Raw genomic sequence first — 25,036 nt, 5'->3', positions numbered from 1 at the left:
TGCAATGAGCAACGGCGTAGTGCACGAGCACAAGGCAGCAGCCCTGCCTTGTGTCGTGTGCCACGAGCAATGGACGAATGGCCATGGGCGAAGGGCGAGCCAAGGCAGTCGCGTGTGGGCAGCAAGTGAGCTGCGCCACAACGCGCGCTGCCTCGCACAAGAGCGCGCAGCGAGCGCAAGCTCGCGTGCCACGAGCGCTGCGCCCAGCATTGCTCGCGCGCACAGCGAGCGATGTCGCCCGCCCAGCGAGCGATGTCGCGCGCCCAGCGAGCGATGGCTCGCGCGCCCAGCGAGCGATGTCGCGCGCCCAGCGAGCGATGTCGCGCGCCCAGCGAGCGATGTCGCGCGCCCAGCGAGCGATGTCGCGCGCCCAGCGAGCGATGGCTCGCGCGCCCAGCGAGCGATGTCGCGCGCGCACTGCGAGCGATAGCTCGCGTGCGATGAGCGCTGGCGCGCGCAGCGAGCACCAATGCGTGCGGAGGCTTGCGATGGGGATGCAGCAGCTATGCGACGAGCGCATGGGCTGCGCGCACATGGCCAGCAATGGCTGTGTGCGTGCGGCCCATGGGCGTGCAACGCGTAGGGTGTTTGCGTTACGATTAAAGATCGTTTTGAATGTTTAATTTGAAAATTCCAGTTCACGTAATTTTAATTAATTTTAAAATTAATAATTTAAATTATTTTCTTGGATTTTAATTTTGAATATTGTAATTATAATAAATTTTATTTATTCTAATTATTTTACTAAAATTAAAATCATGAATTAATTTAAATACGACTGAAATTAAATTAAACTTTTTGGATTCAATTATAAGTTTATATGAGCTTTAAATTTTAATTAAATTTGTATGTTTCCGGTTAGACTAGAAATACATTTTTATGTTTAAAATTAGTAAAGCATATGAATTTATTGGTTTAAGTGGGAGCGTATTTTAGTCATAAACTCTTGATTAGGTCTACAAATCCTTAAGGTTAAAACAACTTGATTAGAATTAATAAGGACTGAATAATTGGTAGATTATTGGTGCCCTTGATTAATTGCTGCAAATGTTTACGTGATGCATAATGTGTTTTACTAACCAGCTATGTGGGCCATTCATGATAATGAATGGGTGAATGGTATATATTGTATATGTACTTTTTTGCAGGTTATGAAGTGACTAGTATGGCCCAAATAAGATAGAAAATATGGTCTGCGTACCATTAATTTGAATGTAATTGGTCTAAAGTACCAAAGTTATTTTTCAATTCAAATATGGTCTGCGAACCATCAAATAGTTGTAATTAGTTATAGCTTATCCTATTTGAAGAAAATGGTGCCTCCCACGGAGATTTTCAAGACGGACTTTGAAGTCAAAGCTTCAAGATGAAGTCGGGCCATACTAGATCACAAATATCTTATGCATGTTTTAAGTTATTTATTGTTTTAAATATGTCTTAAAATGCATGAGATCAAAAGCTTGATTATGTTGCATGATTAAGGATTTTAGTTCACTTAAAATCTAACCAACATAGTAAGAGCCTTAAGTTCCAAACTTAAAAATTGAGTTAAAAGGTGCCATGCCAAAATATACACTTGCTTGGATATCCTTTACATCAATCTAGTAATAGTTTTCGCTCAGCGAGGTGTTACTTATTGGTCCTAAAGGGGCAAGGTACACAAATAATTGTGAGTACATGTTAGTTTTGGTGAAACTCAACGATATAAGTAAGGAGTCCTTTTATGTCGTGGCAAATTCGATAGGTTTACCTAATAAGTTCTTAGACGTACCTATCAACCAAGAATAGTTTCTAGACTATTAGCAAAAGGCTTTTGCTTACCTAAGATGTTCTAGGATTAAGTCGACAAACTGTGCTTAGTTCTTCAATGATTTTAGGATCTTGGAATCATTTTATTCACACCTGCCGGAACACATAATTTGAATAAAATGCTTAATAAACATTGAATTATGCATGTATGCTAGAATTTAAGTTTATTAAGAGAAACTGTGAATGGTTATTTATTTGTTTATTCTTTTCAATTGTAGTTTTTAATATGGCAAACAACAATTCATTCAACATTCGATCAATTCTCGAAAAGGAGAAGTTGAACGGGAAAAACTTCCTTGACTGGCAAAGGAACTTGCAAATAGTTCTTATGCAGGAAGAAAAGGAGTATGTCCTAGATGAGGCGATGCCCGAAGCTGCAGGGGACGGGGTCACTCAGGCAGCCCTCAATCGTTGGATTGATGCCAACAAGGATGTGAAATGTCTAATGCTCGCCACCATGAGTGCGGATCTGCAGAAAACGTTCATCAACTCGGATGCTTTCACAATCATCAGTGAGTTGAAGAACATGTTCCAAGATCTGGCTCGAGTCGAAAGATTTGAGACTCATAGGCAAATTCTTGAGACCAAGCTTAAGAAAGGCGAGCCCGTAAGTCCACATGTTCTCAAAATGATTGGACTCATTGAGAATATGAGTCGGCTGGATCAGCAATTTTCTCAGGAAATGGCTATAGACACCATCCTCCATTCTCTTCATAGCGGGTATGATCAGTTCAAACTGAACTACAGTATGAATAGTCTGGACAAAACGCTCACTGAGCTTCACGGTATGCTGAAGACCGCTGAAAAGACGCTCAAAAGTGATAAGCAGGATGTGCTTATGGTGCGTGGGGGCAAGTTCAAGAAATCTGGAAAGAAGAGGAATGCTAAGAAAGGTGGCAACAAGGCCAGCCCAACTAAGCAAACTGGCGCCAAATCTGCAAAGAGGAAGGTCAGTCAACCCACTTCTGAATCCGAATGCTTCTACTGCAAGAAGAAGGGGCATTGGAAGAGAGATTGCCTGAAGCTAAAGGAAGATCAGAAGAACGGAACAGTCGTTCCATCTTCAGGTATTTTCGTTATAGACTGTATACTTGCTAATTCAACTTCTTGGGTATTAGATACAGGTTGTGGCTCACACTTATGTTCCAATCCACAGGGACTAAGAAGAAGTAGAAAGTTAAGCAAGGGTGAAGTCGACCTACGAGTGGGAAATGGAGCACGGATTGCTGCATTAGCCGTAGGAACTTACTATTTGTCGTTGCCCTCCGGGCTAGTTTTGGAACTGGAAGAATGTTTCCATGTTCCAAGTCTTACTAAAAACATCATTTCAGTTTCTTGCTTAGATGCTAAGGGATTTTCCTTTTTAATAAAAGACAATAGTTGTTCGTTTTATTTTAAAGAGATGTTTTATGGATCTGCTAGATTAGTCAATGGACTTTATTTATTAGATCACGACAAACAAGTATATAACATAAATACCAAAAAGGCCAAAAAGGATGATTCAGATCTCACCTATCTGTGGCATTGTCGATTAGGCCATATAAACTTGAAACGCTTAGAAAGACTTCAAAGAGAAGGAATTCTAGAACCATTTGACTTAGAGGATTATGGTAAATGCGAATCATGTTTACTTGGCAAAATGACAAAGCAACCTTTCTCTAAAGTTGGAGAAAGAGCAAATGAACTATTGGGTTTAATCCATACAGATGTATGTGGACCAATGAGTACAAATGCTAGAGGTGGTTTCAGCTACTTTATCACTTTCACTGATGACTTCAGTAGGTATGGTTATGTCTACCTAATGAAGCATAAGTCTGAATCCTTTGACAAATTCAAGGAATTTCAGAGTGAAGTAGAGAATCAATTAGGCAAGAAGATTAAGGCACTGCGGTCTGATAGAGGCGGTGAATATCTGAGCTATGAATTTGATGACCATCTGAAAGAATGTGGAATTCTATCAGAATTGACTCCTCCTGGAACACCACAATGGAACGGTGTGTCAGAACGGAGGAACAGAACCTTGCTAGACATGGTCAGGTCAATGATGGGTCAGGCCGAACTTCCATTAGAATTTTGGGGACATGCACTAAATACAGCTGCACTCACTATAAATAGAGCTCCGTCTAAAGCTGTCGAAAAGACTCCATACAAATTATGGTTTGGAAAGCCTCCAAATGTGTCTTTTCTTAAGATTTGGGGATGTGAAGTATACGTCAAACGATTAATTTCAGACAAACTTCATCCAAAATCTGACAAATGTATCCTTGTGGGCTATCCAAAGGAAACAAAGGGGTATTACTTCTACAATACATCTGAGAACAAAGTGTTTGTTGCTCGAGATGGTGTCTTTTTGGAGAAGGATCACATTTCCAAAATGACAAGTGGGAGAAAAGTAGACCTCGAAGAAATTCGAGTCGAACAACAAACTCTAGAGAATGCTCAAGATGACATTCAGGATGAAACTCAGAGATCTTTAGAAGAATCTGGTGAGAATCATGGTCAATCTAGAAATGTTACCCCGCGTAGATCGCAAAGATATAGATCTCAACCGGAAAGATACTTAGGTATTTTGACGAACGAGAGCTATGACGTTCTATTACTTGAAAGTGATGAACCTGCGACTTACAAGCAAGCTATGACGAGCCCTAGCTCCAAGCAGTGGCAAGAAGCCATGCAATCTGAATTAGACTCCATGTCTGAAAACCAAGTATGGGATTTGGTCGATTTGCCAGATGGCTACCAAGCCATTGGAAGCAAATGGGTTTTCAAAGTGAAAAAGGACAAGGATGGGAAACTTGAAGTTTTCAAAGCTAGATTGGTCGCAAAAGGTTACAGGCAAGTCCACGGTGTGGATTACGATGAAACCTTTTCACCAGTTGCAATGCTAAAGTCTATTCGGATAATGTTAGCAATCGCTGCATATTACGATTACGAAATATGGCAGATGGATGTCAAAACTGCTTTCTTAAACGGCGTTTTAACAGAAACTGTGTTTATGACACAGCTTGAAGGTTTTGAGGATCCAAAGAATGCTAAAAAGGTATGCAAGCTAAAGAAGTCAATCTACGGATTGAAGCAGGCATCCAGGAGCTGGAATATACGTTTTGATGAAGCAGTCAGTGACTTTGGTTTCATCAAGAACGCGGACGAATCTTGTGTATACAAGAAGGTCAGTGGGAGAAAAATTGCTTTCCTAGTATTATATGTCGACGACATATTGCTTATCGGAAATGACATTCCTATGTTGAACTCTGTCAAGATTTGGCTTGGGAAATGTTTTTCGATGAAGGATCTAGGAGAAGCACAGTACATATTGGGCATCAAGATTTACAGAGATAGATCTAAAAAGATGATTGGACTTAGTCAAAGCACTTATATCAATAAGGTGCTTGATAGGTTCAAGATGGCGGACTCCAAGCGAGGCTACCTACCCATGTCTCATGGAATGACTCTAAGCAAGACTCAGTGCCCAAAAACACTTGATGAGCGTAGACGAATGAATGGGATTCCATATGCATCATTGATTGGTTCAATAATGTATGCTATGATATGTACACGCCCGGATGTTGCGTACGCACTCAGTGCTACGAGCAGATACCAGTCAGACCCAGGAGAGGCGCATTGGACTGCTGCCAAGAATATTCTGAAGTACCTGAAAAGGCACAAAGATGACTTCCTGGTCTATGGTGGAGATGATGAATTAATTGTTAAAGGCTATACGGACGCAAGTTTCCAAACCGACAAAGATGATTTTAGATCACAGTCTGGGTTTGTCTTCTGCCTCAACGGAGGAGCAGTAAGCTGGAAAAGTGCTAAGCAAAGCACCATTGCGGATTCTACAACTGAAGCGGAGTACATTGCTGCACTTGAAGCAGCAAAGGAAGCTATATGGCTAAGGAAGTTCATAGGAGAACTTGGTGTAGTCCCCTCCATTAAAGGACCAATAGCCCTGTATTGTGATAATAACGGAGCTACTGCACAGGCAAAAGAGCCTAGACACCACCAGAGAGTCAAGCATGTACTTCGTAGATTTCACCTTCTACGAGAGTTCGTTGAAAGAAAAGAAGTCGAGATAAGCAAAATTGGAACTGATGACAACATATCAGATCCATTAACTAAACCTCTGCCGCAGGCGAAGCACAACTCGCACACTGCAGCTATGGGAATCAAGCATATTGGAGAATGGCTTTGATGTCTCTGTTTAATGTTTTAAAGTTTTAGAGTTTAAATCTTTGTAAAACATTATTGGTTAATCATTCACAATAAATGAAATGAATTCATTTTTCCATTTAATTTATGGTTTATTAAATGATGAGTCCCTTCAATTTGACGATATATTCAAGATAGACTGTCAGGACCAGTCCTGTGACTAAGAAATGTCTATCAAGTGAACTTGAATGTCAAAGGTTGAAAATGGTCCCTAATCGGAGTTTTCTATAAAATTGGACGCATAGAAAAACGTTAGACGATTAGAATGCAAGATGACTAGTAGTTCTGTTTCTTGAACTATGTGGACATGGCAATGTCATAATCATTTGCATAGATACTTACTTTGGGAAGACTAGTATCGGACAAGACCTCTGAAACTTTACTGTAAGAGATGAAAATCTGTCATAAGTAAATTTCATTAAATTATTAGACACTAAATCCTCAATACCTGAGTGATTTGAGATTACTTGTTTGAGAACTGGTTGCTTTGACGTTGACCAACCGTCGCACCGTAAAAGGAGGCTATAAAGGCAACGCTCAGGTAATCACCTATCAAACGAAGTCTAATCTCAAGATCGCAAGATTGGGATTGTCCTCCCATAAATCGGGATGAGATGCTTAAAAGTTGTACAAGGCCACTCGGAGAGCTAGAAACTGTGAAATGCATGGCCGTGCTCGGATGAATCATAGGCTATGATTATCTGTTTATTTGATCAGTTGAACTCTGAAACCGAGGAACACCTCTGGACGTAATAAGGATGACAACTCTTACCTTATGTTCAAGAGCAAGCATCGAGCGACAAAGGAATTAGGAAATGCACACTTGTCCCTAAGGACAAGTGGGAGACTGAAGGAAATAATGCCCTTGGTCCAAGTATGCATTCTATGTTAAGTCTAATAAATGCGGTTCAGTATTAATTAACAAGTTAATAATTCAGTGAGATCAAGTGAGCTGAATGCCTAGCTAGAGGCCGCTTCAGTTCAAGTGGAATTAATGATATTAATCCACAGCTTACTCTTGACTGAACCCGTAGGGTCACACAAATAGTACGTAAACGGATCAAGTATTTAATGGCATTAAATACTCCATCTATGAATATTCGGAACCAACGGATCTTGGTTTCAGTGGGAGCTAAGATCGTCACAGGCAAGAAATGAATACTCCGGAAACGATGATATTGCCGGAAACGGAAATATGGATCGTATCGGAAATATAAATATTATCCAAGTCGTAGATGTTGCCGGAAACGGAAACATGGTACGTATCGGAAAATATTATCGGAAATGGAAATATTGCCAGAATCGGAAATATTGCCGGAAACGGAAATATTGTCAGAATCGGAAATATTACCGGAATCGGAAAATAATTCCGGAAACGGAAATATTAAATATTTGTTCGAAACGGAAATTAATTCCGGAATCGGAAATATTAAATATTGTTCGTATCGGAAATGAATTCCGGAATCGGAAAATTTAATCGGAAGCGCATCGTACGAATAAGCATCGGACGAGGCCTGCCGGACGAGGCCCAGCACGAAGCCAGGCCATCGCCCAGCAAGCCAAGCGCGCCGCACAAACAGCCACGCTAGGCCCAGCGCAAGGCCAGGCCCAGCAGGCTGCGCAGCGCGCATAGCGCGCACAGCCCGCACAGCACGCGCAGCGCGCAGCGCGCGCGGGCGCTGCGTGGGCTGCTGCTCGCGCGCACGCATGGGGGCCCATCGTGGCTGCCGTGCGTGTGTGTGCAAGTGTTTGTGTTCGTGCACGTTTCCTAAAACATGCAGAGTTCGGTTAATGATTAAATTCCTAATTCTATTTGATAAATTAATTAAATTAGAGTTCTTGTAGGATTCTAGGTTTAATTAATTTGTATCTGAGTAGGATTTCGATTCCCTTTCCATACCCCTATAAATATGAGGCTAGGGCTCACAATTTATGAGAAGTTTAAAAGTATTCAAAGTGAGTTTTTGAGAGAAAAATTCAGTCACACATTTGCCTATAAAGTGCCGAAAATAATAGTACCTTAAGGGCGATTCTAGTTGGTCAATCTTAAGGCGGATCCGGACGTGCTGTGGACTATCTACGGAGGGACGACACTTGGAGTCCTAAAGACTTGTTCTTGTTCGGTTCGGGCGCAGCTAGGGAAGGCACGCAACAAAGAGTATGCATCTAAACTATGCTAAATGATTATGTGTAAATAATATGTTTTCCTGGCTTTATGGTTTTTCCGCATGATTTATGAATTGTCATATGTATCATAACCTAACAACAACTGCACCCACGCTGCACCCACGCTGAACGAAACACCAAAACACAACACCTGACCGGAAACACAGCCTGAACGACGCTGCACCTGACCGGAAACACAGCACCGCCGGAAAACCCGTCGAAAAACAGAAGAACTTGATCGAAACCTGATCGAATTCTGGTGCACTTGATCGGAAAATGCTACGCCTGTAAGCCCTTTTGAACCCCCTTTAAAACACTGAAGAGCCGCACTGAAAACCGCACAGGAAACCGCCTAAAAGCCACCGGAAATCGCCTGCAAAACGGGCCAAAACTATGCCAAAACCACAACCTGAAACTGCACCAAAACCTCAACCAAAAACGCCGTGTAACCGCCCTTCAACCGCCTGAACCGCCGTGAATTCCCGACCCAACGAACAGCCGCCGGAAAATCCCTGTATACCGCCTGAAAATGGACGTGGAACGCCCTAAACCCCCATATTACGAACCCTGATCGCCCACCCCATGGAGAGAAAAATCTTTATTATTATTTATTATTATTATTATTATTATTATTATTATTATTATTATTATTATTATTATTATTATTATTATTATTATTATTATTATTATTATTATTATTATTATTATTATTATTATTATTATTATTATTATTATTATTATTATTATTATTGGTATATATTTATATCATTGTTATTATATTTAATATTTTATTACTATTATTGCTTTAATAAAAAATGAATTTGTTGTCGGTGCAATTAAAATCTATTATTTAAGGCATAAAAAAACATTAACAAAACATTCAAATTGATCATGTCCAAATTAAAATCATTAAATCCAGATAAGAAACGATATGATCATGTCATGTCCATATCAGAACTAATTTTTATAGATTAGAACCATTATATATCCAGACTAGAACTGATAGTATCAGATAATATCCAGATCATAACTGATCTGTACAGATCATGTCCAGATCATGTTCAAATCTGCAAAGATCTTGTCTACATTAGAACTGATCCTTACAGAACCAATATGTTCAGATCAAAGCCGATTTGTACTGATCATGTCCAAATCAGAATCGATAAGTCCAAATTATAACTGGTCTATATATCGACTCTGTACAGATTATGTTCAGATGAGAATTGTTCTGCAAAGATCATGTCCAGATCAGAACTGGTCTGTACAGATCATAACCAGATAAGAACTGATCTGTATAAATCATGTACAAATCAGAACTGATCTATACAGATCATGTCCAGATCAGAACAGAACTTTACATATCATGTCCAAATCAGAACTGATCTGTATAGATCATGTCCATATCATAACTGATATGTACAGATCATGTCCAGATCAGAACTGATCTGTACAGATCATGTCCAGATCAGAACTGATCTGTACAGATCATGTTCAGATCATGTCTAGATCAGAACTGAACTGTACATATCATGTCCAGATCAAAACTGATCTGTACAGATCATGTCTAGATCATAACTGAACTCATATCCAGATCATAATTAATCTGTACAGATCATGTCCAGATTAAAACCGATCATGTCCAGATCATAATTGATCTGTACAAATCATGTCTCGATTAGACCCGATCTGACATATCATATCCAGATCAGAACTTATATGTCTAGATCATAACCGATCTATCTAGATCATGTGTAGGCCTATCTAATATAAGGAATAGTTAAATCATGATCAAAGTCAAATAAATAATAACAATATTATGTGTAACATTTATTTTACACGTAAGTCGTTTAATATTAATAAATGTAGATTTTTGTTTAAACTTAATTCTGAAGAATCAGATCAAATCAGGTCAGACCAGACCAGATCAGATCAGATCAGATCAGATCAGAAAAAATTAGTTCAGATCAAATCAGATCAGAAAAAATAAGTGTTAGGTTATGATACATATGACAAAACATAAATCATGCGGAAAACCTTAATACCAGGAAACATATTATTTACACATAATCAGTTAGCATAGTTTAGGTGCATACACTTTGTAGCGTGCCCTCCCTAGCTGCGCCCGAACCGAACAAGAACAAGTCTTTAGGACTCCAAGTGTCGTCCCTCCGTAGATAGTCCACAGCACGTCCGGATCCGCCTTAAGATTGACCAACTAGAATCGCCCTTAAGGTACTATAATTTTCGGCTAATTATGGGCAAGAATGTGACAGATTTTTCTGCTCAAAAATCACTGTTTTATTGTATGAATACTTGTTGAAAAAGTCGTATATAAATTTATGACCCTAGGCATATATTTATAGAACCATGTAAAGGATTTCAAATCCTCTTAGAATACTAATTAATTAATTAGAATCCTTTTAGAACTCTAAATAATTAATGTAATCTTTTAGGATTAGGATTTAATCAATGCACGAATTCCGATAACTTTAGGATTCGTATTGCACGCACACACGCACCGCACGCCCATGCGCAAGCCTCGCAGCCCACGCTGAGCGCACGACGCACAGGCCCACTGCCCGCAACCCATTTGTTTGATCCGTGCGCGCGCGCCAAGCCTTGGATGGGCCTGGCCTTGCCCTGGGCCTGGTCGAGGCCTTGGCGTGTTTGCTTGATGCGTGTGGCTTGCTGGGCGACGGCCTGGCTTCGTGCTGGGCCTTTGTCTAGCAAGCCTCGTCCGATGCTAATTCGTACGATACGCTTCCGATTAATTTCCCGATTCCGGAATTCATTTCCGATACGAACAATATTTAACATTTGCGAATCCGGAATTAATTTCCGTTTCGAACAAATATTTAATATTTCGGTTTCCGGAATTATTTTCTGATTCCGATAATATTTCCTATTCTGACAATATTTCCGTTTCCTGCAATATTTCCGATAATATTTTCTGATACGTACCATGTTTCCGTTTCCGGCAACATCTACGATTTGGATAATATTTATATTTCCGATACGATCCATATTTCCGTTTCCGGCAATATCATCGTTTCCGGAGTATTCATTTACTTGCCTTTGACGATCTCAGCTCCCACTGAAACCAAGATTCTTCGATTCCGAATATCCATAGATGGAGTATTTAATGCCATTAAATACTTGATCCGTTTACGTACTATTTGTGTGACCCTACGGGTTCAGTCAAGAGTAAGCTGTGGATTAATATCATTAATTCCACTTGAACTGAAGTGGCCTCTAGCTAGGCATTCAGCTCACTTGATCTCACTGAATTATTAACTTGTTAATTAATACTGAACCGCATACTAGAGGAAAAAACCTTATAGGTTGCCCTTAAAATAGGCTTATAGGTTGCCAATTGCAAGGGCAACATATGGGGGGGTCACTTTTGTGAAATTATCAAAGGTTGCCCTTAACAAGGGCAACTTATAATCTTATAAGTTGCCCTTATTTGCAACAAGGGCAACTTATGTGAAACTTATAAGTTGCCCTTGTCGCATACAAGGGCAACTTATAAGCTTCACATAAGTTGCTCTTGTTTGAAACAAGGGCAACTTATAAGCTGCACATAAGTTGCTCTTGTTGCAAACAAGGGAAACTTTTGAGTTTTTTTTTTAAAAAAAAAAAAAAATCTGCAATATAATTCCTGATATTTTGCAATATAAAATTCTGCATTATAATTTATAGAATACTGTTTCACCAAACATCATCTTGACATTCCTCAAAAATGATATAAATTTCAAATTTCCAATAATATCTCCGAATTAATTCAAATGTAATTAATTAAATCGATAAATAACAAAATAATGTAAGAGTCACGAATAACTACAAGCCTGCTCTAATTATTACACTGAGGGTAATTCACAATCGTTGAAGTAAGTAGCCCACTTTTCTCGAACTTCATCCAACTCCTCTTTGGTGAAGGGCCCCTCCCTTGGAGTTGTGAAAACCTTTAAAAGAACAACGTACATGCAAACCAATAAATTAAATTAAGTTTCATATGCGAAAACAGAAATTATATTGGTCGCGAAAACAACTTTCTGAGTGTACTAAGATTCCTTTCAAGTTCTTTATGCACATCTAAGGCTCACTTAACTCGATATAGATCATAATTGGCCAAAAATGGCATTTTCGATCCCAAATATCAAAAAATGAACCTAAGTACACTTTTTAAATCTTTTCCATGATTTATATGATTAGTTATATGTTTATAAGACTCATTTCAAGTTCGTTATGCACGCTTATGGGTCATTTGGGTCGATATAGGTCATTTATGGCCAAAAATGGCATTTTCGATCACAACTACCAACAAACGAACTATTTCCACATTCGAACCCTTTTTTATGATTCATATGATTAGTTATATGTTTATGAAACTCATTTGAAGTTCGTTATGCAAGCCTAAGGGTCATTTGGGTCGATATAGGCCATTTATGGCAAAAAAATGTCATTTTCGATCCCAACTACCAACAAACGAACTTAAATCCACATTCTAAACCTTTTTCATGATTTATTAGATTAGTTATATGATTATAAGACTCATTTCAAGTTCATTATGCACGCCTAAGGGTCATTTGGGTCGATATAAGTCATTTATGGCAAAAAATGGCATTTTCGATCCCAATTACCAACAAGCGAACTTATATCCACATTCTAAGGCTTTTTCATGATTTATATGATTAGTTATATGATTATAAGACTCATTTCAAGTTCATTATGCACGTCTAAGGGTCATTTGGGTCGATATAAGTCATTTATGGCCAAAAATGGCATTTTCGATCCCAACTACCAACAAACGAACTTATATCCACATTCTAAACCTTTTTCATGATTTATATGATTAGTTATATGATTATAAGACTCATTTCAAGTTCGTTATGCACGCCTAAGGGTCATTTGGGTCGATATAGGTCATTTATGGTCAAAAATGACATTTTCAATCCCAACTACCAACAAACGAACCTATTTCCATATTCTAAACGTTTTTCATGATTCATATGATTAGTTATATGTTTATAAGACTCATTTTAAGTTCGTTATGCACGCCTATAGATCATTTGGGTCGATATAGTTCATTTACGGCCAAAAATGGCATTTTTGAACCCAACTACCAACAAACGAACCTATTTCCATATTCTAAACATTTTTCATGATTTATATGATTAGTCATATACTTATAAGACTCATTTCAAGTTCGTTATGCACACCTAAGGGTCATTTGGGTCGATATAGGTCATTTATGGCCAAAAATGGCATTTTCGATCTCAACTACCAACAAACGAACTTATATCCACATTCTAAACCTTTTTAATGGTTTATATGATTAGTTATATGATTATAAGACTCATTTCAAGTTCATTATTCACGCCTAAGGGTCATTTGGGTCGATATAGGTCATTTATGGCCAAAAATGGCATTTTCGATCCCAATTACCAACAAACGAACCTATTTCCATATTCTAAACGTTTTCATGATTCATATGATTAGTTATATGATTATAAGACTCATTTCTTGTTCGTTATCCACGCCTATGGGTCATTTGGGTTAATATAGGTCATTTATGGCCCAAAATGGCATTTTCGATCCCAACTACCAACAAACTAACCTATTTCCATATTCTAAACGTTTTTCATGATTCATATGATTATTTATATGTTTATTAAACTCATTTCAAGTTCGTTATGCACGCCTATGGGTAATTTAGGTCGATATAGGTCATTTATAGCCAAAAATGGAATTTTCGATCCCAACTACCAACAAATGAACCTAATGACACTTTCTAAATCTTTTTTATGTTTCATATGCTTAGGTAGAGTTTACTAAGATTCATTTCAAGTTCTTTATGCACACATAAACCCATTTGGGACGATATAGGTCATATTTGTCCCAAAATGACATTTTTGACGGTTCATGCCAATTATAGGCGAATAGTTAACATGTATAGTCCCGAGCATATATTCCCGAGCCTTTTCATAAAAAGACAGCAATATAACATCTAATATTTGAACAGATCAAAAACTGATCAGTTCAGCTGCAGATCAGCAGCAACAGATCAGCAGCTGAACTTATCAGTTTCTGATCTGTTCATTTGCAGATCAGCAGCAGCAGATCAGCTGCTGAACAGTTCAGAAACTGATCAGTTCAGCTGCAGATCAGCAGCAGTAGATCAGCAGCTGAACTGATCAGTTTATGATCTGTTCAGTTGCAGATCAGCAGCAGCAGATCAGCTACTGAACAGATCAGAAACTGATCAGTTCAGCTGTAGATCGGCAGCAGCAGATCACCAGCTGAACTGATCAGTTTCTGATCTGTTAAGTTGCATATCAGCAGCAGCAGATCAGCTGCTGAACAGATCAGAAACTGATCAGTTCAGCTGCAGATCAGCAGCAGCAGATCAGTAGCTGAACTGATCAGTTTCTGATCTGTTCAGCAGCTGATCTGCTGCTGCTGATCTGCAACTGTGCAGATCAGAAACTGATCAGTTGTGACAGGCCTTTGGTCCATTGTCAACTTTCTCATTGCGATATTATTTTTGCTCGTTTGCTCATTTTTAGAGCTACAAATGAGTTATTAACATTAGTTGTATCTTGCAACACACATTAACACATAAAAGTCACATGAGAAGCATTCCGATATCAATAATATTCCGATAGCGCAAAGAAAAATGAAGAACATATGAAAATTATAAGAGAAACTAAGTGACAGATTTCATGGCAATTACGATAGGTCATATTTGGCCCAAAATGACATTTTTGACGGTTCATGCCAATTATAGGCGAATAGTTTTTTTAAACTAATTTCTAGCCTAATAATACATCATAAATATACTATTTTATGTACCTTTTCCAGATCTTACAGGCCTTCAGAGCCTCTGCTTCACCATCTGTACCCTCCTTCTCAACCATGGTATTATATAGATCTATCTAAAAGGAAAAAACAAGAATTTTGCACAAGTTCACTTTGCTAGGAGAAGGTTCAAGTACAATCGAACAAGTGATTAGCCACACCAAAACCTATTAATAGAAGCATTTAATAATTCGTTTTTTGTTACTAGCAATTCTCCTTTTTCTCCTTTCTTTTGATGGCAGATTGTCATAATGGAGGTACCAAACGTAAAGAATCAAAAGGGATGGAGAGGAGTACCATATAGCGGGAGAGTGCATTCAATTGCTTGGGACGGTTCAGTACAAGTAATTTCACAAATTGCTTGTCCTGAACCAAACCTGGAAAGAAAAAATGAAAATCAATCCAACAGCAAAGACATTTGGCAAAACGGCAGATAGTAGCAACTAAAACCTTCCGCTTAGAAACTATAAAACCATCAAGTATGGAAAAAAATGTGTACACAACCATTTGCACTAAAATCTTCATTCAACTCCAGAACAAATATAAAGAAAACATGGCTACCCTACAAACCCTGATTCAGCAGTTGTTACTACTTAAGTCTTGTGCAATTTGGCACAAGGGAAAGTTCCCCAATCTGGTACCAAATGTGTATGTAATAGTCAGATTACAGCATCAAAAAGATTGCAGCATACTAACAATACTCAGATTGCAGCATAATTGAAGGCCAAGTTATAGTTCAGTTTTAATTTTTTTACCTCTGTATACCAGTAAACTGCAGTCATATAATCATTTATTCTGGTGGCTTGTGCTCCATTTTATTTTGCTTCGAAGAATTTTATTTCAGCTTGGAGTTCCCGCTGTAAGTTATGGAACATGGTAACAATAAACCATCAAATGGAACCCCAAAAACTAACATAAGTAGTTTTTTTTTTTTTTGGTTTTGAGAATATATAAAATGGTACAATATAGGTTGCATAATAATAACCTGATCTTTTGCTTCCTGAGAGTTGATATAGTCGTATATTCCATGAAAGTCGTCCCAGGTCGAAATATGAGGAATAGGAGCAGTAAAATCAAAGAGGGTGTCTACAATTGCAAGATTATCTTCCCTAGCCGCAATTTCAATTGGTGTAAGATCATGCTGAAATAGAAGACACAATAATAAGTCAAGCATATACACTCAGAGAAAGGTAGATAAGAATGAAGGATAAAACATATATGCCAGCAGCAGAGTAGCAACAGAGTATCAGCACCAGCAGCAGCCGTAGCAGCACAGCCGTAGCATGACAACAGAGTAGCAGCAGAGTAGCAGCAGCCGTAGAAGACGTAGCAGCACAGCAGCCGTAGCAAGACAGCAGAGTAGCAGCAGAGTAGTAGCAGGAGCAACAGCCGTAGCAAGACAGCAGCACAGAAGCACCCTACCAGCCTGCAACATACCACAGCAAGACAGCTGCACAGAAGCACAGAAGCAATATCAACATACCATAGCAAGACAGCAACACAGAAGCAATATCAACATCAGATACACACTGAATCAAACCAAAAATCAAACCAAAAATGAACATGTACATTTTTCTTCAAAGTTCTGAAGACAACAATCATAATACTTCGTGCAAACTAAAATTCAAGTCCTCAATCCAATTAATCTGTCAATTAGAAAGACCCTAAGCGAAAACCTAAATTAGGGGGATTGCTTGACTAATTTACTGCAACAGCAATTGAAATCCCTAGCTCGCAATTGTCACTCAACATTTTCCCACAGTTTCATCCACCATTAACCTAACATTCTCCAAAATCAACAATTAAAATTTGTAATTAACAAAAATATAAATTGAAGGGATCAAACAAATGCGCAAAACAACCCAATAATCCAACAAAAGAGCTAATTGATTCAAATGAAAATGAAATGAACAGGACAATACAGAAACTGAGAAAAAAGAAACGGAGAACTGACCTTCGAATATCTCATCCTCCAGCGGGATGTTATGCGAGAGCAGAGCAGAGACGACGGCGGTGAAGAGGGGCGCCGGCGGTGTAGAGGGGAGCTGGCGGTGAAGAGGGGCGCCGGTGGGTGAGTGTACGTGAGAGTGGTGTGTGGCTTTGGGGAGATAATGAAAATGTTTATTTTTCTTTTTATTTTTTTTGTCAAAGGTGGCCACTTAAACAAGGGCAACCTTTAAGTGGCCACCTATAGAGTTTTTTGCACTAGTAAATTTATTAGACTTAACATTAAATGCATACTTGGACCAAGGGCATTATTTCCTTCAATAAGTTCAGATCAGATCAGATCATACAAGATCAGATCATATCAGATCAGGAGAAATATGGTGAACTAAACAGGGCCTAAGTAGTACCCACTCCCTTCTGATTTTTGTTCCTCCTTTTCATTCAATCTACACACGTGTCATCATTATTTTTATGGTTTGTTGTCATCTTTAGCTTAGGCTTGCAATTTTCATATAAAGAAAAGCATCAAGTTTCTTGCTATCTCCTGGATTAGGCTTATGTTTATACTTTGATTATTGCAATTTTGGTCACTATTTGATTAATGAAATTAAACCGTAAGATTGTTTATGCTTATCATCTATTAAATTGCTAATTTTGATAATTTTCTCATATAAAGGTTAGAAAAATATTACACTTCCAAACAAAAAAAAATGTTACCCTACTGATTAGCAATTGATTTACGATTAATTAAATTTAATAAGTCTAGATCAGCTTTTGGCTAGCGATTTTCTTAGGTGTGTAATTATTTTTCACTTGCTATTTTTAGAGAGAAATGTAGTAGACAGAATTTTACTAACTGAGTAATAGCATCCACCAACTCATCAGAAACAGCTACAGCAGCACCACCCAAGCAATCCAAAAGGTGTTGAGCACGCAAGCCATCTCTACCGCATGAAGTACCACGTGGAAAGCCCCTAATCTTCTCCAACACAATAGCGGAGGGAGCAGTAAGGTGATGATCAACAGGGACATCCGGTAAGGTAGGAACCGGAAAGGAAGGGTGTTTCTCTTGCAAAACTGCAAGAGTAGCATCACTGTAAGGGGCAAGACCTGAGGACGAAAGAACTCTAACAGCAGTAGTGTAGTGACCGTCAGAAATCTTTCTCTTGCATTGCTTGATATTACGCTCCGCCAAATCATGGTCTTCGTCAACATCCAATGGAGACACGCTAGCCAATGTGTCTAAGACAAGTTGCGCAGAACCAACAGGATCACCCCAAGAACGAATAGCAGAGGTGATACTCTCCTCCCGTCGTCACCGCCTAACACCAGACGAACACTCATGATTGCTTCGCGGAGAAAAAGTCTTGAGGACACAAAGAGGTAACACGAGCAACTCAACCCAACAAGCGATGTCCTCTGGCCTGCAAATCACCTTATCGAGCGCCCCTTTTAGAACTCGCGAAAAACCCAAACGACATCTGGGAGGGATGGATTTCACTGAACGCAATCTCTTAGACAATAAAGTGTCTAGAAGAGCAACATCAAAAGAAAAAGGATGTTCTCGAGGCGCATCAGAAGTAGACAGCTCGGAAGTAGGAGCCTGTGGTTTTTGAATACCGTAGAGAATAAAACGAATAATACCATCCGCAGAATTAGGTGGCTCCACAAAAACAGTACTAGAATCACTGCCATGTCGACACTTAGTACGATGAGTATGTGTCTTGAAACAATCTCCACATAGCCAAATTCCCATACGACGAAAGGTCACCTCAGCCGTAGAAAAAACATGCAAATTGGTAGTAAGGGAATCACGGGTTACATCCCGCACACCATTGCAAAAATGACGATCCCTTAAGTGAGTGATCAGAGAACTCCTCACCAAACCACGCCCACCTCCATCCTGGCACCCGCTAAGACCCACAAAAGGGCAATGAAATTTCTGCACGGAAGCCGCCATATCGAAGCACTTCAACCAAAAAGTAACACCAACGTACCCACTACCAAGCACACTGACAAGGACACACAACACACTAACACAACACCAACGAACGTTGCCAGAAAATGATCGGAAACTGCCCAAGAAACACGACTGAAACCTTCCCGAAAATGACCCAAAACAGCCACGATGAACAACAATGAACACTCGCCGGAAAGCCACAACACGCCGAACAACAACTGCACCCACAACTGCAACCACGCTGAACGAAACACCACAACACAACACATGACCGGAAACACAGCCTAAATGACGCTGCACCTGACCGGAAACACAGCACCGCCGGAAAACCCGTCGAAAAACAGAAGAACTTGATCGAAACCTGATCGAATTCTGGGGCACTTGATCAGAAAATGCTACGCCTGAGAGCCCTTTTGAACCCCCTTTAAAACACCGAAGAGCCGCACTGAAAACCGCACAGGAAACCGCCTAAAAGCCGCCGGAAACCGCCTGCAAAACGGGCCAAAACTGTGCCAAAACCACAACCCGAAACTGCACCAAAACCTCAACCAAAAACGCCGTGTAACCGCCCTTAAACCGCCTAAACCGCCGTGAATTCCCGACCCAACGAACAGCCGCCGGAAAATCCCTGTATTCCGCCTGAAAATGGACGTGGAACGCCCTAAACCCCCATATTACGAACCCTGATCACTCACCCCATGGAGTGAAAAATCTTTATTATTATTATTATTATTATTATTATTATTATTATTGGTATATATTTATATCATTGTTATTATATTTAATATTTTATTACTATTATTGCTTTAATAAAAAATGAATTTGTTGTCGGTGCAATTAAAATCTATTATTTAAGGCATAAAAAAACATTAACAAAACATTCAAATTGATCATGTCCAAATTAAAATCATTAAATCCAGATCAGAAACGATATGATCATGTCATGTCCATATCAGAACTGATTTTTATAGATTAGAACCATTATATATCCAGACTAGAACTGATAGTATCAGATAATATCCAGATCATAACTGATCTGTACAGATCACGTACAGATCATGTTCAAATCTGCAAAGATCTTGTCTACATTAGAACTGATCCTTACATAACCAATATGTTCAGATCAAAACCGATTTGTACAGATCATATCCAAATCAGAATCGATATGTCCAAATTATAACTGGTCTATATATCGACTCTGTACAGATTATGTTCAGATGAGAATTGTTCTACAAAGATTATGTCCAGATCAGAACTGGTCTGTACAGATCATGACCAGATCAGAACTGATCTGTATAGATCATGTACAAATCAGAACTGATCTATACAGATCATGTCCAGATCAGAACATGACTTTACATATCATGTCCAAATCAGAACTGATCTGTACAGATCATGTCCATATCATAACTGATATGTACTGATCATGTCCAGATCAGAACTGATCTGTACAGATCATGTTCAGATCATGTCTAGATCAGAACTGAACTGTACATATCATGTCCAGATTAAAACTGATCTGTACAGATCATGTCTAGATCATAACTGAACTCATATCCAGATCAGAATTAATCTGTACAGATCATGTCCAGATTAAAACCGATCATGTCCAGATCATAATTGATCTGTACAAATCATGTCTAGATTAGAACCGATCTGACATATCATATCCAGATTAGAACTTATATGTCTAGATCATAACCGATCTATCTAGATCATGTGTAGGCCTATCTAATATAAGGAATAGTTAAATCATGATCAAAGTCAAATAAATAATAACAATATTATGTGTAACATTTATTTTACACGTACGTCGTTTAATATTAATAAATGTAGATTTTTGTTTAAACTTAATTCTGAAGAATCAGATCAAATCAGGTCAGACCAGACCAGACCAGACCAGATCAGATCAGATCAGATCAGAAAAAATTAGTTCAGATCAAATCAGATCAGAAAAAATAAGTGTTAGGTTATGATACATATGACAAAACATAAATCATGCGGAAAACCTTAATACCAGGAAACATATTATTTACACATAATCAGTTAGCATAGTTTAGGTGCATACATTTTGTAGCGTGCCCTCCCTAGCTGCGCCCGAACCGAACAAGAACAAGTCTTTAGGACTCCAAGTGTCGTCCCTCCGTAGATAGTCCACAGCACGTCCAGATCCGCCTTAAGATTGACCAACTAGAATCGCCCTTAAGGTACTATAATTTTCGGCTAATTATGGGCAAGAATGTGACAGATTTTTCTGCTCAAAAATCACTGTTTTATTGTATGAATACTTGTTGAAAAACTCGTATATAAATTTATGACCCTAGGCATATATTTATAGAACCATGTAAAGGATTTCGAATCCTGTTAGAATACTAATTAATTAATTAGAATCCTTTTAGAACTCTAAATAATTAATGTAATCTTTTAGGATTAGGATTTAATCAATGCACGAATTCCGATAACTTTAGGATTCGTATAGAACGCAAACACGCACCGCACGAGCACCGCACGCCCATGCGCAAGCCTCGCAGCCCACGCTGAGCGCACGACGCACAGGCCCACTGCCCGCAGCCCATTTGTTTGATCTGTGCGCGCGCGCCAAGCCTTGGATGGGCCTGGCCTTGCGCTGGGCCTGGTCGAGGCCTTGGAGTGTTTGCTTGATGCGTGTGGCTTGCTGGGCGACGGCCTGGCTTCGTGCTGGGCCTTCGTCTAGCAAGCCTCGTCCAATGCTAATTCGTACGATACGCTTCCGATTAATTTCCCGATTCCGGAATTCATTTCCGATACGAACAATATTTAACATTTCCGATTCCGGAATTAATTTCCGTTTCGAACAAATATTTATTATTTCCGTTTCCGGAATTATTTTCTGATTCCGATAATATTTCCGATTCTGACAATATTTACGTTTCCGGCAATATTTCCGATAATATTTTCTGATACGTACCATGTTTCCGTTTCCGGCAACATCTACGATTTGGATAATATTTATATTTTCGATACGATCCATATTTCCGTTTCCGGCAATATCATCGTTTCCGGAGTATTCATTTACTTGCCTTTGACGATCTCAGCTCCCACTGAAACCAAGATTCGTCGATTCCGAATATCCATAGATGGAGTATTTAATGCCATTAAATACTTGATCCGTTTACGTACTATTTGTGTGACCCTACGGGTTCAGCCAAGAGTAAGCTGTGGATTAATATCATTAATTCCACTTGAACTGAAGCGGCCTCTAGCTAGGCATTCAGCTCACTTGATCTCACTGAATTATTAACTTGTTAATTAATACTGAAGCGCATTTATTATACTTAACATTAAATGCATACTTGGACCAAGGGCATTATTTCCTTCAATAAGTTCAGATCAGATCAGATCATACCAGATCAGATCAGATCAGATCAGGAGAAATATGGTGAACTAAACAGGGCCTAAGTAGTACCCACTCCCTTCTGATTTTTGTTCCTCCTTTTCATTCAATCTACACTCGTGTCATCATTATTTTTATGGTTTGTTGTCATCTTTAGCTTAGGCTTGCAATTTTCATATAAAGAAAAGCATCAAGTTGCTTGCTATCTCCTGGATTAGGCTTATGTTTATACTTTGATTATTGCAATTTTGGTCACTATTTGATTAATGAAATTAAACCGTAAGATTGTTTATGCTTATCATCTATTAAATTGCTAATTTTGATAATTTTCTCAAATAAAGGTTAGAAAAATATTACACTTCCAAAAAAAAAAAAAGTGTTACCCTACTGATTAGCAATTGATTTACGATTAATTAAATTTGATAAGTCTAGATCAGCTTTTGGCTAGCGATTTTCTTAGGTGTGTAATTATTTTTCACTTGCTATTTTTAGAGCGAAATGTAGTAGACAGAATTTTACTACTCTGTCTCTTATATACTGTCCTGTATGGCTGTATGGAATAGTTTGTCACTTAAGATTGAAAATAAGATAGCGTTGTTTAGCACAATATTATTTTTACTACTATATTATATCCTATATGCGCACGGTTATTCTAAAGTTATTATTAATCATAATTTTTATTAAATATTTTTCCCCTTAAACTCATGTATAATTAACAAATCTCGAACACACTCATTTAATCATCTAATATAAAATTTCCTTTCTACTATGCATTACATATTTTACATGTTTAATATGCTAATTTGGTCAAAATATTAGAAAATAACTTTTCCATTAATGATATACTAATTTGACTAAAATATTTCCAAAATAATTATAAACAAATTATTATTATGTAGTATCTATTATTGTCATATTCTACAATCCGATATATTATTTTCTACACATATATAAACCGTTTATAGAAATGCAAGAAAATAAATAAGATACTTCGTACATTTTAGGATACATAAACCGTTTATAAGAAATGCATGAAAATAATTAAATAAATAACATACGTAATATATTTTAGGAACGTTTTTGGCAGAAAAAAACTGCACCAGAAAATAACATGTGCAATTTCTAATGTTTTTTTTAGTATATACTACGTACTAATAGAAGTTTGAGATTAGTTTTTTAACTTTTGCTAATTCGAACTAGGAGTGAGAAAAAAATCCGAATAAATGGATATTCATATTTTCGATCCGATATCCGGTTGAATTATCCGTTATTTTGAATATCCGATCCGATAATATCGGATTGGATACCGGATCCAAATTTTTGAGGAAAAAACGGATTGCATATGGATCACGATTTTTAAAATTTGGATATCCGGATCCGATATGAATTTTACAATTTTGTAAAAAGAGAAGTATGGAGACTTAAATAACAAAATAGAAAGTTACTTACTTCGTATTGTATCAAAGAATATAATCTATAATATACAATATATACTAATGAAAATTACCGAATTTAGTTACTTTATTACACTATAATACGTAGTATGTGTTATATTATTTGTGATTAATAAATGTTGAAATACTAAAGAGAAAGAAATTCTAGGCAAGATAAACTCACGCATATAAGGTTATTATTTTACAATTAATTATCATATACATGATTTTTGTATACTAAAAGTTTAATTAATTTATTACGAATTTATGACGATGATTAGGGAAATGAAGAATAAAAGAGCTTATTAATTAGCAACGTATTAGTTTTGCATAAATCGGATTCGGATTGTTATACCCTATATAAATAATTAAACTCTACCACCATGAGTATTTTTGAGCCCGTTACTCTGTTTTGACCAATTTCCACCACTTCAATTGCATAATGAAAAATCATCTTCAAAAGACCAGTCTATATTAAAAATTATCCAAATATTATTTGCATCATAAAAGAAATATTATACCAATGATGTCTTGGCCTAGTGGTTAAGACTGAGGGCCTGTGTACAATAGGTCTCAGGTTTCAAATCCCCCCGTCCCCATTTGTAATTTATATTGCCCTTGTGGCTCATTTGCACCAAAAAAAAAAAATTAAAAAAATAAAAGAAATATTATCAATGATATGCTGATGTGGAGATCGGACTGTCTCCTATTCCATTCGTAATTACTTCGTACGTACTAAATATTGTTAATTAAAAATATGAAATTTTAAATTCCAAAATTCTTGACAACAACATGAAATTTTATACGGCAACAATATGGATGACACGTGAATAACTCATGGTACAAAAAATGAATCAGACTGCACCATAATAAGATAAATATTACAATCATATGTTATTTTCAGAGTTATCAAATAATATTGCATGTCACCACATGACACCAGTATTGAAAACGCTTATTCTGCTTTTAAACACGTGTAAGAAAAAATATCAAGGCCAATATGAATCTTACACATTCAAATTTTTTGTACTAATCCTTACTACATCTCTTACACTACGCCTATAAATACAAAGATAAAAAGTACAATGCTACCATTCACTGACTATCGAAAGCACAAAATCACAATAACATTAAATTATTACAACCTTTCTCCATATAGTCTTTTTGTCACAACTAATGGGGGAACCACGCCGAGTAATAGAGGTAAATATCAAACTAATATTGCACGATGTTTTGATGCAACAAGGGTTACCTCAAGCAGAATTTGGAATTCATGCA

General features: G+C 37.9%; 1 long non-coding RNA gene across 1 annotated transcript; it reads right to left on the bottom strand.

Moving 5' to 3' along the window:
* Positions 1-11,920: 11,920 nt before the first annotated feature.
* Positions 11,921-17,146, bottom strand: LOC130465814 (uncharacterized). Its single transcript, XR_008925826.1, has 7 exons — positions 17,000-17,146; positions 16,299-16,495; positions 16,031-16,186; positions 15,801-15,902; positions 15,343-15,422; positions 15,040-15,122; positions 11,921-12,149 (listed from the first exon to the last, which is right to left on the bottom strand). It is a non-coding gene; the product is annotated as an uncharacterized lncRNA (long non-coding RNA).
* Positions 17,147-25,036: the final 7,890 nt, after the last annotated feature.

The sequence above is a fragment of the Spinacia oleracea genome, chromosome 1 (assembly GCF_020520425.1).
Source record: "Spinacia oleracea cultivar Varoflay chromosome 1, BTI_SOV_V1, whole genome shotgun sequence".
Classification (NCBI taxonomy): domain Eukaryota; kingdom Viridiplantae; phylum Streptophyta; class Magnoliopsida; order Caryophyllales; family Amaranthaceae; genus Spinacia; species Spinacia oleracea.
The sequence above is the reverse complement of the archived record's forward strand: the minus strand, read 5'-3'. Positions and strand labels throughout refer to the sequence as shown.